Raw genomic sequence first — 14,580 nt, 5'->3', positions numbered from 1 at the left:
CTTTGTGTCCTTGGATTAGGCAGTGACTCCTTAGATACAACATCAAGAGCACAAGCAACAAAAGGAAAAATAGATGAACTGGGCATCCCTGGTATAAGGAGAAATGCTTTGGGGGAGGGTCATTACTGCACAATCTAGCCCAGCCACTTAGTGTTTATGTGACACTGGGAAAGTCACTTACCTCACTAAGCTTAATTTTCATTATCTGTAAAATACAAATACTATTTATATCGTAAGGTTCTTGTAAAGATTAATGATTATATTTTAAAATCTTTATATGTATTTAGGCTTATAACACTGCCTATAAGAAAACCACATTTTTGTTTCATACTTTCTGCTTGGCCTACATTCTTCATAAGTTATATAAATATCTACTACCTGGTATTACCTTCAGAATTGAAGTCAAAGCTACTCTGTTTATAGTTATTATAATTATTATAATAGTTATGTTTATAGTTATTTTAAGGTATTATTTATAGCTTCCTAAAATGGCTGTGCCAGGATAATTATTATTTTTTTAATTTGGCTGCGCCGGGTCTTAGTTGCAGCATGTGAGAACTTCTTTGAGGCATGCGGAATCTTTAGTTGTGGCATAAGGGATCTAGTTCCCTGACCAGGGATTGAACCTGGGCCCCCTGCATTGGGAGCATGGAGTCTTAACCACTGGACCACCAGGGAAGTCACTGTGCCAGGATAATTAAGAGTGTGGTTGTTGCCTGAGTTAGGATATATCTGTGAATCGATAATACTAAGCAAGATCATACCAAAAGCACCTATGTTTGTAAATATGGGTATAATATATAATTCATATGTATTACATGAGTAATATGTAAATATCATAAAATAAGAACTATTGATTTCCTTCCAGTATCTTATTTACTTTGCTAATTAATTTGTGAAATCAATTAGGATCAGAAATTAATATCAATTTCTATATCAATAGCAGCAAACCCATTCAATTCATTACTGTGAGAAGTGACTTAAGCCTACATTTTAAAGACTGTGTTTTCTATGTTAGAGTGAATTAAAGGGAGATGCTGTTTAAAAGAGCTGAATGGAAAAGGTCACTTTCTGAAAGCACAAAGTCGGTTGAGGTAAAGAGGAGCCAGATATCTCTGATAACTTCAAAAGAAACAAAGCAGTCAGAAAATTCCTACCCATAGATTAAATATAGTACTTGGCCCTTGGAAAGGGATGCTTGCAGGAGCAAACGATAAAACCATATAGAGATGGATAACTCAAGGAACTTCATTTAGCACATGAATTGGTGGAAGATGTTGAGTGACATATTACATTTTTATGTCCCTATTCTCTTGACTGAACAAATTAGTGATTGAAATTAGAATTTTGGTGAGAGTAAGAGAGGAAGTTTGGGATAAATACATTTTCTTGCCTTAGGATTTGGGTCAGTTTCATTTGGATGCAACAGTGTATGTTCTCTTAAACATGAACTATCTCAAGGAGAGACAGCATAAGAATTGTTGCTAATTTAATTGGACATTTGACACCTTGCTGGGTCCAGGTTCTGATGCTTTCCTCTCAAGCATCTGGGCCAGCAGATGATGTGAGAGTTGGAGCAAGAAAAGTCTCTAATGAATTGCAGGTATAAGGGGAAGATTGGCCTAATTCTAAGTTAAAACAAGTATCCACTTACAATAGAGACAGCATACTGAAAGATACTCTAGCATTTACTAGTGATTCACACTCTTTAAATTGGTATATCTATCAAAAATATTCCTGCATATGGAATTTTATTTTAAGATTTAATTACTTAGAAAAAAGAAAAAGTAAAAGCCTCGGAGGTCCTATTGGGTCTGCTAAGTCTTTACTATTTGAGGAAAGCAGTGACACTTAGAGGCAGCGGCCTTGAATTTCAGAAGCAAGGCCCCTAAGTCTCTCAGGGAGGTCTGCTAGAGATTTAACAATTTGGATGGAACCTACCTGGAATAAGAATGAAAGAGGAACACCATGAGCACATTGAAATCACATAATACTGTTATTTTTCACACAAAATAGTTTAGTACAAGCAGGTCTTTCTTGGCTCTTATTTAGTACAAGCAGGTCTTTCAACCAGACAGTCTGGTTGAATTGCCATGGTCACCAAAGACTCCCATTTTAAAGACTGTTCCTCTGCAAAGAGGCGTGACGCTACCCCTAAAGAGAATATTCTAGCAAGGTTTTGGTACATTCAATAATGAGTGCCCAGTGAATTGCAGAAACCATTTGTAAAGTGGTTAGAATACTGTAGCTCTAATATTGGGAGAAATTAGACACTTCTTATCTGGCACTGACATCCGAACCTCTTAATCAGCCACTAGTGAGTCATAGTAAATTTTACAATTGTTGCATGAAAGGTTAAACGTAATGAGTTATAGTCTAACTTTTTTTTATCCACTACAGTAGCTTCTACTATGACTTCAGTTATAGCAGAGTCTTTTAAGCTCATCATCTCAGCTCTTATTTAGTGTTTCAATGGGTAATTTCAAATCGTTATGAATAAAAATGTTAATGTGTCTATAAAATTTTCTTGAAGAAAAAATATTACCTGGGAGGGTCACAGTGCAATTAACTAAATATGCCTAGTCAGTACATAGTTAATTTTAGTACTTTTATTTGTGAAGAATCTTTCTCTCAGGAGCACAAAGTTTTTTGGAAGCTGAACCCTGCTGTGCTTCTCTCATTGTCCTTGGTGTTATGACTCTGACCATGTGAACCCCTGGGATAGGACTGATTACTGGGGTTGTCATTTGTTGTTCGTAGCATTTGTAGGTTGCTCTGGACTTTTAGTCAAAAGGAGTTGCTTGGTTGTTGTCTTTATCAGCTGAGACAGCTAATGCTGCTTCAGAGAGTCAAGAATTATTATTTTTCAGCTCTGTAGAACATTGTACTGAGTATTTTAATAATTGTCAAAGACAAAATGTCTGTTCTCCGTTGTCTTATGATTTAATTTAGAGGCAAAATGCAGACTAGAGGCTTACTCTTAGTTGTGTGTCCTCAAAAGTTTCTAGCTCAGGAACCCACATCTTGAGTTTGGGGCCCACCCTGTGGAAATGATATCATATAATACAAATATAGTTATCTAAACCAACTACACAGTAGAGTCTGTGGGGTAGGGTAGGAGAAGTTATGGAAAAGGACCCTACAGACCAGAGAGGTCTGCCATGTATAGTAGTCGTGGTCCTTTATCATATGAAAATGTATCACCTTCACCCATAAGAAGTGACATGGTGAAATACAAGTTCAAATTATAGGAGGTCTTTTTCTAATTTATCAGCTTGGCAAAGATAAAATGGTTTGATTTGTGTTGGCAAGGGTGTAGGTAATCAGGCACCCCTTTACATTGCTCATAGTAAGTTAAATTGTGTAATTTTTATTCAAGAAAATTTAAAAAGAGCTATCAAAACAAAATGCAAGGACTTTGCAACTAGTAATATCCCTTCTAGGAATATATTCTGTAGATATTTGCAAAAACATATACAATGATAGGCATTGCAGCATTGATTAAAATGATAAAACAGCAGAAACAACTAAATGTCCAGCAATAGAGCATTTATTAAATAAATTATTGTGTATCCATCTTATGTAACAGTATAAAGTTGTATTAAGTGAAATGAGGCAACCCTCATGTACTGACATGTAATACTCCCTGAGATATATCTTTAAGTGGGGGAAGGGGCCAAGGTATAGAACTGTGTGTATAGAATGATGCCATAGCATTAAAGTATTTATTTGTGAGTATACTTATATTTGCATAGAATTTCTCTGGATGAATACACAAGTAGTGAATAACAAGTCTTGTATCCAGAGGGGAACTCTGTGCCTGGGGAATAAAAGGGATTGGTTTATTGTTCAGCAAATATTCACTCCCATGCCCTCTCCCCTTTAAGATAGAGTATAATTTCCTGCCCTAGTGACTAGGTATTGGAAACATGACTTGCTTTGGCAATAGAATATAGCAGATATGATACAAGCATGGGCAGTTCTGGCTTAGTCATATGCTTCTGTGATTGCCATGAGAATAACATGACCCAGGTAGCCACTGTCTCTTCAGCCTGTGACTCTGAATAACATGTGTGGATTATCTCCAAACTTGATTCAAAGCCTAGAACCAAGGCCACACAGCCCACAGTCTGAAGTAGAGGTGCCCCTGCCAATTTGTAGGCTTGTAAGTGAGAGAAATCAGTGCTTGTTAATGTAAGTCACTAAGTTCTGGGGTTGTGTGTTATACAGCATTATCGCATCAATACCCAATTTATATAGCTGTAGACTTACTTGTTATGTATAGCCTTTTGTACTTTTTAAATGGCATATAGTGTACATGTATTACCCATTCAAAAAGTACATTAAAGTAATTTGTTAACCTCTATCTCCTCAAAACCAACCCCCAAAAATACACACAAAACAAGAAATAGCTTTAGATTGAACAATGCTGAAGCTCATGCCTCAGTCATATTTGAACTACTCGACTGAAATGGTTATTTGTGGTTTGAGATTCCTCCTTTCCTCCTTAATCTGGCAAGCCACTGAGGCACCAGTTAGTCTTATAAAGAAAACTTACTAAAGTGGAAAGAAAGAAAGTGTTGGAGCACAATGAAAGACTAATTACTTTGTCTAGGAGAAGAAGAGATATTGATGGATGTTTTAATTGATTTTAAATATAGTTTTTAGTGTTTGCTGACCTAATTTGGTTATACCTGAATAGAAGCAGAGAGACTTCAACAGCATTTTGTTTGAATTCTTTATTTAGAAGATGGTAGACAAATGACTTTGTTTTGAGATTATTACATGTCACTGAACCTGAAATTGTAACTCAGTTGTTCTATAAAGCCAGACTGAAGATGATTTACCAAAGTGTATTTTTGGAGAGGTCTCTGTTGACTATGGGCATTTGTGATAACCAGATCCTCACTGAGAAAGCTGGTCATCTATCTACTCCATGGTTTATTGAATGAAAGTTGGGATCAACAAAGTGAGAAATCCAAAAAAAGTATTCTGTCCGGTATGAATATTTTATATGAGAAAGTGACTGTAAGTATCAGATCAATGCTCTTAGGGTCTGATTGTGTGACATACAGAGAGACACAGAGTTGGCAGTGGGGACAAAATGTACGAATCTCTGAGACAGAAGATGCCATGACGTAGAACAAATAGTAGAGGGGTGTTTTGGGGAGTGGAGAGAGCAGAAGTAGCATTAGCAGGAGCTGGATCAGCATTCATGGCAGATCACTAGACTGGTGAGTGTTGTAGGCCTGCTGGGGAGTAGCCAAAAGGTGTCCCAGGCTCTGAATTTGCCTTGAATTCTTGAAGTCCAAAGGCTTCTGTTCCCTTTAGGCCTGTTTTTGAGATGGCATCTGTTTTTCCTGTTCTCCCTGCACATTCTTTTTTTTTTTTTCCTCAACATCTTTATTAGAGTATAATTGTTCTACAATGGTGCATTAGCTTCTGCTGTATAACAAAGTGAATCAGCCATACATATAAACATATCCCCATATCCCCTCCCTCTTGTGGCTCCCTCCCACCCTCCCTTTCCCACCCCTCTAGGTGGACACAAAGCACCGAGCTGATCTCCCTGTGCTATGCGGCTGCTTCCCACTCGCTCTCTGTTTTACATTTGGTAGTGTATGTATGTCCATGCCACTGTCTCACTTCATCCCAGCTTACCCTTCCCCCTCCCCATGTCCTCAAGTCCATTCTCTAGTAGGTCTGCATCTTTATTCCTGTCCTGCCCCTAAGTTCTTCAGAATCATTTTTTTTTTTAGATTCCATATATATGTGTTAGCATACGGTATTTGTTTTTCTCTTTCTGACTTACTTCACTCTGTATGACAGACTCTAGGTCCATCCGCCTCACTACAAATAACTCAATTTTGTTTCTTTTTATGGCTGAGTAATATTCCAATGTATATGTGTGCCACATCTTCTTTATCCATTCATCTGTCAATGGACACTTAGGTTGCTTCCATGTCCTGGCTATTGTAAATAGCTCTGCACATTCTTACAAATACATGAGCATATCTCTGTTCTTGCAATAACGTGAAAACGTCCAACTGACCTCACGGTCAACCTCAAAGCCTCTAGTTATCACCAGATAGAGAAAAACCATTTTGTAGCAACTGATTATATCACTAAGCCCAGAAATGGCACTTTAATTGTAATAAATCAAGACTCCAAGGATGACTTCATGGAAATGTGTTGCCACTATTGGAAAGGAAAAAATCCTCAAATATATAGCCCTATAATTGATTTTCTTTTTAGTATGTTACTTGTATATTCATATAACCATGAAGATAATAATTCTGAATAATTTAAAGTCTTACTACCCGAGGATAATAAGCTTTTGGAATGATTAAGTGACACTGAGTGTGAAAATTATAGGATTCTGTTTATCTAGTTATTATCATAATACACAAATTCTATTCTAATTTCTCTGTCTATGAAACAGGCATAATAGTTATAGTTGTCTATTAGTGGACACAAATTAAATTATTTAAAATGTAATGGATACTATCCCAACTCTATACTTGTAAATATTAAATATCCTCCTACCACATCCTCCTTCTAAAGTCATTGATATCGCCATAAAATTTTCAGTACAAATGAGGCTTCAACTAACACTAGTAGAATGAGGATTAATGAGGTCAGTTGGCACTGACCATCTTCAAACTGATAAATGTCAAAAATCTTCTTCTGTTTACTAGTCCACAGGGACCCACCTGCAATAAATGCCCTAAAAGCTGTAAGCAAGTAGTTTCTGAAAAGTATTTGGCTGTATTCCTATTCATCAAAACACTGAACTCATAATACCATGGAACAATTAGTCAGACTACGAGTTAACTAAGAAGCTTTACTTCTACATTACTGTGTTTAGTTCCCGAAATCAGCTCCAAAAGAGTGAGACACCTACCCTGGGTCCAAGAATAAATGGGCCCTTGGACTTTTTTCTCCTCACGAGGCATCTACAACTTAAGCAATAATCTCAGCTACTTCACTTTAGCATATGGTATTTGTTATAGTTCCAAAGTCTACTTCACTTTAAATCTCTAGTTGCATCATTTTTGTCTTAAGAACAAAAGCATCATTTGAAAGTATGTAATAGATAATTAATAGGTTAGCCCATGATTATGATATAGTTATGGAAAAATGTGAAACACCAGGGAATGATTTTGAAGCATTTGTTTTTTGCGTTAAATGTTTTTTATAATTCAACACTTCTATATACAGAAAAAAGTTTCTGTTGATAAATTCTATTTCTAGAAGGGGAAGGTAATATTAAACGTGTAATTCTTCATAAATATTTGAAATATAGGACTAGTTTGCTATTTTATGTTCCATAATAGGTTTTTGCAGTTTTATATCATAATTATGGTGTACATAAACTGACATTAACTTTTTCAAACATTATTGGATCCCAACCAACCAAATGGAAGGAGAGGTGTATCAGAAGCTTTCTGGGTGGCAGAAAAGATGAATATAGGCTTTTGCAATGGAAAATTCAGAGGATAATAGCTGCATTAATTACTTGCACTCCCCCGAATAAATTTTGACCTCATAGAGTTTATAAGATCAAAGTTATATATTACTTCCTTTCTCATTTAAAAATAGCAGATGAAAAGTGGGTTTTCTGAAAAGAGCTGTAATGTGTTTTTGTTCTCCTAGGTTTATACGTGGGTCATAGAAATGTCCAAAATTGTAACTCAGTTACTGAAGGAGTATGTCTCACAGAGGTGAACTGTTTGGAAGTGGGATGAGAAAGGATGCCTGGCAGTTGCCCTCAGGGTGGAGAGAGGCTTGCTCAGAGAAACTGAGTTCTAGAGAAGAGTCTGTGTTGCATAGAACTTGTTTGGGGCTGCATTCAGAGTGTTGCTTTGCAGGACTTTTCCAAAGGGGAATTAATTTCCCTATCTCTTTTCCTACTTGGTCATCTCAAGTGAAAATACCCCCAGCTTCCTACACTGACCCCTACTTACTTATACATCTTCATTTCTTTCTTTCCTCCTTGGTTCAAAAGATGAGCTGTTTCTTCACCAGTGCCCTAGAATCTAGATAGAATCCTAACCTCTCTCCTCTGAGATATTGATCTACAATCACCCTTTTCTCTAACATATAATATATTTATTATATTATATTAATATATATTTAATGTCTCTATTAGCTCTTTACTTTCTCATCATATGTGGCAGACACTATTGGCTGATAAAACTCTCAACAAGTTGGGTATAGAAGGAGAATACTTGAGCATAACCAAGTGACCTTGATTTCCCTTTCTTTTTTGCTGGTTTTGCTACTCCTCCATGTTAAAGACCCAGAGTGCCCAGATATCCTATTTCCCAGCCTCTCATATGGTGGAGGGAAAGACTGATGAAAACGCTGCCGAGGCTTTTGCAAAAGACAGTCCTCACTGATAAGACGGTGGCACGTGAGGAACAATTCCCCTTCCTTCCCTTCCTCCCTGCTTTGGAAGCTGACTAGTGATGATGTGAGGCTTGGAGCTGCAATAGCCATCTTGCAATCATGATGGAAAAACATGGAGGGCACACCGAGGAATGGTATCTGGGAACAACTGAAAGATCCTGGGGACCGTGATGAGAGAAGACTAATAAAATCAGAAATGAGGGCTTCCCTGGTGGTGCAGTGGTTGAGAGTCCGCCTGCCGATGCAGGGGACACGGGTTCGTGCCCCGGTCCGGGAGGATCCCACATGCCGCGGAGCGGCTGGGCCCGTGAGCCATGGCCGCTGAGCCTGCGCGTCTGGAGCCTGTGCTCCGCAACGGGAGAGGTCGCAACAGTGAGAGGCCCGCGTACCGCAAATAAATAAATAAATAAATAAATCAGAAATGAAAGAGGAGACATTATAATTCATACAACAGAAATACAAAGGATTGTGTGAACTATTATATGCAACAAATTGAATAACCTAGAAGAATTGGATAAATTCCTAGAAACATACAACCTCTCAAGACTGTATCATGAAGAAATATAAATTTTGAGCAGACCAATAACAAGTAAGCAGGTTGAATCAATAATCAAAAACCTCACCCCAAAGAAAAGCCCAGGAGCAGATGTTTTACTGGTGAATTCTACCAAACATTTAAAAAAGAGGTAACACTAATTCTTCTAAAACCCTATCAAAAATTTGAAGAGGAAGGAATATTCCCAAACTCATTTTATGAGGCCATGTTTCCCTGATACCAAAGCCGGATAAGGACACCACCAGAAAAGAAAATCACAGGCCAATATCCCTGATGAATATAGATGCAAACTTCTTAACAAAATACTAGCAAACTGAATTCAACAGCACATTAAAAGGATCATACACCATTATCAGGTGGAATTTATCCCTGGGATGCAAGGATGATTCAGCATATGCAAATCAATAAATGTGATACATCATATTAAGAGAATGAAGAGTAAAAGTCATATGATCATCACAGTAGATGTAGAAAAAACATTTGACCAAATTCAACATCCTTTCATGATAAAATGCTCAACAGATTGGGTATAGAAGGAGAATACTTGAGCATAACAAAGGCCATATATGACAAAGCCACGGCTGACATCATACCCCATGGTGAAAGGCTGAAAGCCTTCCCATTAAGGTCAGGAACAAGACAAGGGTGTCCACTCACCACTCCTATCCAACATAGTAATGGAAGTCCTAGACAGAGCAATTAGGCATGCAAAAGAAATAAAAGGCATCCAAATTGGCAAGGAAGAAGTAAAATTTTCTGTTTGCAGATGATGTGACATTATACATAGGAAATCCTAAAGACCTGACAAAAAACTGTTAGCATAAACAAATTCAGTAAAGTTTGCAGGATACAAAAATCAACATACAAAAATCAGTTGCAGTTTATACACTAACAATGACCTATCTGAAAAAGGAATAAAGAAAATAATCCTATTTATAGTAGCATCAAAAACAATAAAATATTTAGAATAAATTTAACCTAGGAGGTAAATGTCTGTACACTGAAAATGACTAGACGTTGATGCAATCAATCAAAGAAGACACACAAAAAATGGAAAGATATCCCAAGTTTATGCAGTGGAAGAATTATTATTGTTAAAGCATGCATACTAACCAAAGCCATATGTAGATTCAATGCAACTCCCATCAAAATTCCACTGGCAATTTTCACAGAAATAGAAAAAAAATCTCAAATTTGTGTGGAGCCACAAAAGACCTTGAATAGCCAAAGCAATCCTGAGGGGGAAAAACAAAGATGGAGGCATTACACTTCCTGATTTCAAAATATACTTACAAAGCTATAGTAATCAAAATAATATGGTACTGGCACGAAAACATAAATAGACCAATGGGACTGAATTGAGAGCCCAGAAATAAACTAATGCTTATACGGTCAACTAGAATTTGACAACGGGGCCAGGAATACTCAATGGGGAAAGGAGGAAAAAGTGGATATCCACATGCAAAAGAATGAAATTGGACCCCTATCTTACACTGTCACTAAAATTAACTCAAATGGATTAAAGTCTTAAATATAAGATCTGAAACTGTAAAACTACTAGAAGAAAACATAGGGGAAAATCTCCTTGACATTGGTCTTAGCAATGATTTGTTAGATATGACACCAAAAGCTCAATCAAGAAAGGGAACAATAAACAAGTGGGACTACTTCAAACTAAAAACACTTTGCACAGAAAAATAAAGGATGAACAGAATGAAAAGGCAGCCATGGAATGAGAGAAGATATTTGCAAACCATGTATCTGATAAAGGGTTGATATACAAAATGTAGAAGGAAATCATACAATTCTGTAGTGAAAAAACCCAAACAAACCAATTAGAAACTCAGTAGAAACTTCCCAAAGAAGACATACAAATGACCAACAGGTACATGAAAAGATGCTCTACATCACTAATCATCAGGGAAATGCAAATCAAAACCACAATTAGATATCACCTCACACCTGTTAGAATGGCCTTTATCAAAAAGGCAAGAAATAACAAGCGTTGGCGAGGCTGTGGAGAAAAGGGAACCCTCCTGCACTGTTGGTGGGAATGTCAATTGGTGCAGCAGTATCGAGCTTCCTCAAAAAATTAAAAGTAGAATCACCATATGATCCAGCAATCACACTTTGGGGTACGTATCTGAAGGAAATGGAATCACTATCTCAAAGAGATATCTTCACCCACATGATCTTTGCTGCATTATTCACAATAGCTGAGATATGGAAACAACCTGTGTTCATGGACGGATGAATGGATAAAGACAATGTGTCACACACACACACACACACACACACACACACACACACAAAGTGGAATATTATTCAGCCATAAAAAGGAAATCCTGCCTTTTGTGACAACATGGGTGGAACTTGAAGGCATTATGCTAACTGAAAACAAGTCAGACAGAGAAAGACAAATACTGTATGTTCTCTCTCATATGTGGAATCTAGAAACCCCAGCTCAGAGAAAGAGAGATTAGAAGATTAGTTGCCAGTGGCTGGGGGCTGGGAGAGATGGGAAGATGTTGGTCAAGGGCACAAACTTTCAGCTATCAGATGAGTAAGTTCTGGGGATCTCTTGTACAGCATGGCGACTATGATTAAAAATACTTCATTATATACTTGAAAGTTGTCATTTATCCCACCAAAAATGTGACGAGGGGATGAGGTGTTAACTAACCTTATTGTAGTCATCATTTTGTAATATATATATGTGTATCAAATCATCACATTGTAAATGTTAAACTTACATATATGTCAATAATATCTCAAAGCTGGGGAAAGTTTTTTAAATTAATATAACTATTTCAACAAATTTTAAATGAACAAGTTTTCACTTAAATTTAACTTTTTAATCACTGAGAGAAATATAACCATAGAAAAATGTATTGACTGAGCAAATATCTCTTCAGGTTTCTCTTTAAATTTTTTTTTGAGATATTTATTTATTTTTGGCTGCATTGAGTCTTCATTTCTGTGCAGGGCTTTCTCCAGTTGCGGCGAGCGGGGGCCACTCTTCATCATGGTGCGCCGGCCTCTCACTATCGCGGCCTCTCGTTGCAGAGCACAGGCTCCAGACGCGCAGGCTCAGTAGTTGTGGCTCACTGGCCCAGTCGCTCCGTGGCATGTAGGATCCTCCCAGACCAGGGCCCGAACCCGTGTCCCCTGCATTGGCAGGCGGACTCACAACACTGCGCCACCAGGGAAGCCCCCTCTTTAAAGTTAATAGTTTTCTTTGAGCATTGTGTATTAAGCTAACTCACATTTTAAAAAAATAGGTATTGTGTTAAAAATCCAAGTCAGTAAGTTATGAAATTAAAGGTGAAATTAATTCTAGAGATAAAAACACAAGAATGTATTTGTTGTCATTTCTTAAGGCTTTGTGTTATAAATTATTTTCATTTGTATCATCAGAGACTTCTAGAAGTAACTGTTTCAAACATCAGACTCCAGATGGATGGATTTAAGCTACTGCACTCTAAAGATAGAAAGATTTCTGTTAAATCAAATTGTATTATGTCAAAGTTACAGGACTAAGTCAATAACTTTTTCAAAAATACTTAGGCATAGTCACTAATACTTTTAATATTCCTGCCAATAGACAATGACAATTTGAATTCTTGAAATTTATTTACATGAATTTTATGATTATTGACCATATTCTCCAGATTTGGGATTTATTCTGTATCTCTAATATTTGTCCTTTTCTGGTCCTAGGTTGAGTTATGATTAAGGAAAAAAAAATATCTATTCCCTCAGTCTGACTTTGGCCCCGTTAGATTGTCATTCTCTCTGACAGGGCAAAGAAAGCTCAGCTGCCAGTTTTTCTGACAAGAACAGCATTCTCTCATATGTATTCTAGTACCTTACTTCAAAGCAAACTTTCATTTCAACCGTCTCAGTAGAATAACACATTTGTCTTTTATTTGTCTCAATACTGTGTCAAAGAAGCTTTCTATACCAGCAGTTTTCCCAAAGAAGAGGAAAAAAAATTCAACATTAAAAACAACCACCTACACAGTCCTCTAAACACGGCTTTCTGAGTTAAAGTATAAAAGATTTGCAATGAGAGAAAATCACATAGGATGTCTATTTTGGTGTAGAGACAAGGAACTAAAGAGGAAACCCAAAATAGGAGGGATGGAAGTAGAACTGCCAGTTACTCAGTAGGGGACCTTTAGTAAATCACTTAACTTGGTCTCATTGCCTTTCAAACTAATCCAGACCTGCCCTCACCTCCCAGCCCTTTAATCCCTGTCCCATTTATATTGCTTCCCCTGCTTCCTCTGGGCCTAGGCTACTTCCCTCCCTCCTTTCGCTATGACTAAACATATTTCTTTTCTTAATACCTTTCCTGGGTAGTTTTTTTTCTTTCCTCCTCATCTTGCTCTGTATGCCTGGAATGATTCTAGTGAGTCAGAGGTATCCTTTTAGAATCACAGTTTCCATAAAGCCTTCCTGTAACAAGCTGTAAGTTGCTGCTCACCCTTTTTATTTTAGTAATTATTAAAGCAAGCAGAAACTTTTCTTACTTTGATTTCAAAAGTTTAATCCCATTGTTTATCAAGACTTATCGAACTTGCTAATAAACTGCGTTGGTAAGATTTCACTCAGCAAGAGACAAGATGTTTCTTCAAGTAATTACATCTTGCAGTCTCTGCTGTGCGCTTCCTTTTTCCTAGCCTGGGTCATGTGCACAGAAATAGATTTTGGGAAATGACACTTTTGTCCTAGACCTAGATGGAAGAGTTGTTTACATCTTGGATGAAGAAGTGAATGAACATAATTAAAAGTTAGAGATAGTATTCTCACCAGATGACAAGTGCTGCTTTAACCCCATATCTTATAGTTGTTCCCTAATAACACTATTGGATTTATGAAAAGTTTGGAATTAGATCTAACTATATCTAAGCTTCAGAATGCTTGTAGAAATGCATTATGCATTTTAGAAATGCAAAAGTTGTGTTCCTATAATTGTGCTGAAAATTAATATTATTCTTAGGCACTATTTTTATCAACACTAAATTGAATTAATTGAGAAGTAGGAAAATTCCAGGGAGGCACAAATTCTTATGTGAGAAACTGCTTCGTCTGGAACTGTCTTGGGCTGAAAGTTGTTAGAGGAGGTCATTGAGAGGATGTAACTGCTGGTTGACACTCGGGCTGAACCCAGACAAATGGAGGCTCCTCAGCCCCTCCCCTGGCCTTGGAATGTACGTTCTGCCCACTGTTCCCACAGTGGGAGCCATTATCAAGGACGCAGCCTTGAGAGAGAGCGCAATGTGTTGTTGAGACCATCTGGACGGAACCCAGTTAAGGCCTCTGTATAAATTTTTAAGATTCTGGCAGGCAAGTGTGAAGATCTACTTATCTTGTGGCGCCCAAGACAAACCTCGTGGGTAAGTTCCTTTGCTTATTAAACCTGCCACCTACCAACATGGATGGGCTGCCTCTTTCTTCCATCTCCCTTGCCTTCTGTATACAGAGACCACTTTAACAAACCAATGAAATGGATACAGATGAATGGAAACCAAAACAATTCTGGTGTCAATTTTGATTTTGTTGTGTTTCTTGGTAAACTTTTTCAATAATAATCACCAAGGAGAAAG

The 14,580-nt window shown here is 37.3% G+C and overlaps 1 non-coding gene across 1 annotated transcript; it reads right to left on the bottom strand.

Moving 5' to 3' along the window:
- Positions 1-605: 605 nt before the first annotated feature.
- Positions 606-678, bottom strand: TRNAW-CCA (transfer RNA tryptophan (anticodon CCA)). The gene has a single exon. It is a non-coding gene; the product is annotated as a tRNA-Trp (tRNA).
- Positions 679-14,580: the final 13,902 nt, after the last annotated feature.

This window comes from Aethalodelphis obliquidens, unplaced genomic scaffold (genome assembly GCF_003676395.1).
Source record: "Aethalodelphis obliquidens isolate GAN/ISIS:26980383/991018 unplaced genomic scaffold, ASM367639v1 scaffold101, whole genome shotgun sequence".
NCBI classification, from domain to species: Eukaryota; Metazoa; Chordata; class Mammalia; order Artiodactyla; family Delphinidae; genus Aethalodelphis; species Aethalodelphis obliquidens.
The sequence above is the reverse complement of the archived record's forward strand: the minus strand, read 5'-3'. Positions and strand labels throughout refer to the sequence as shown.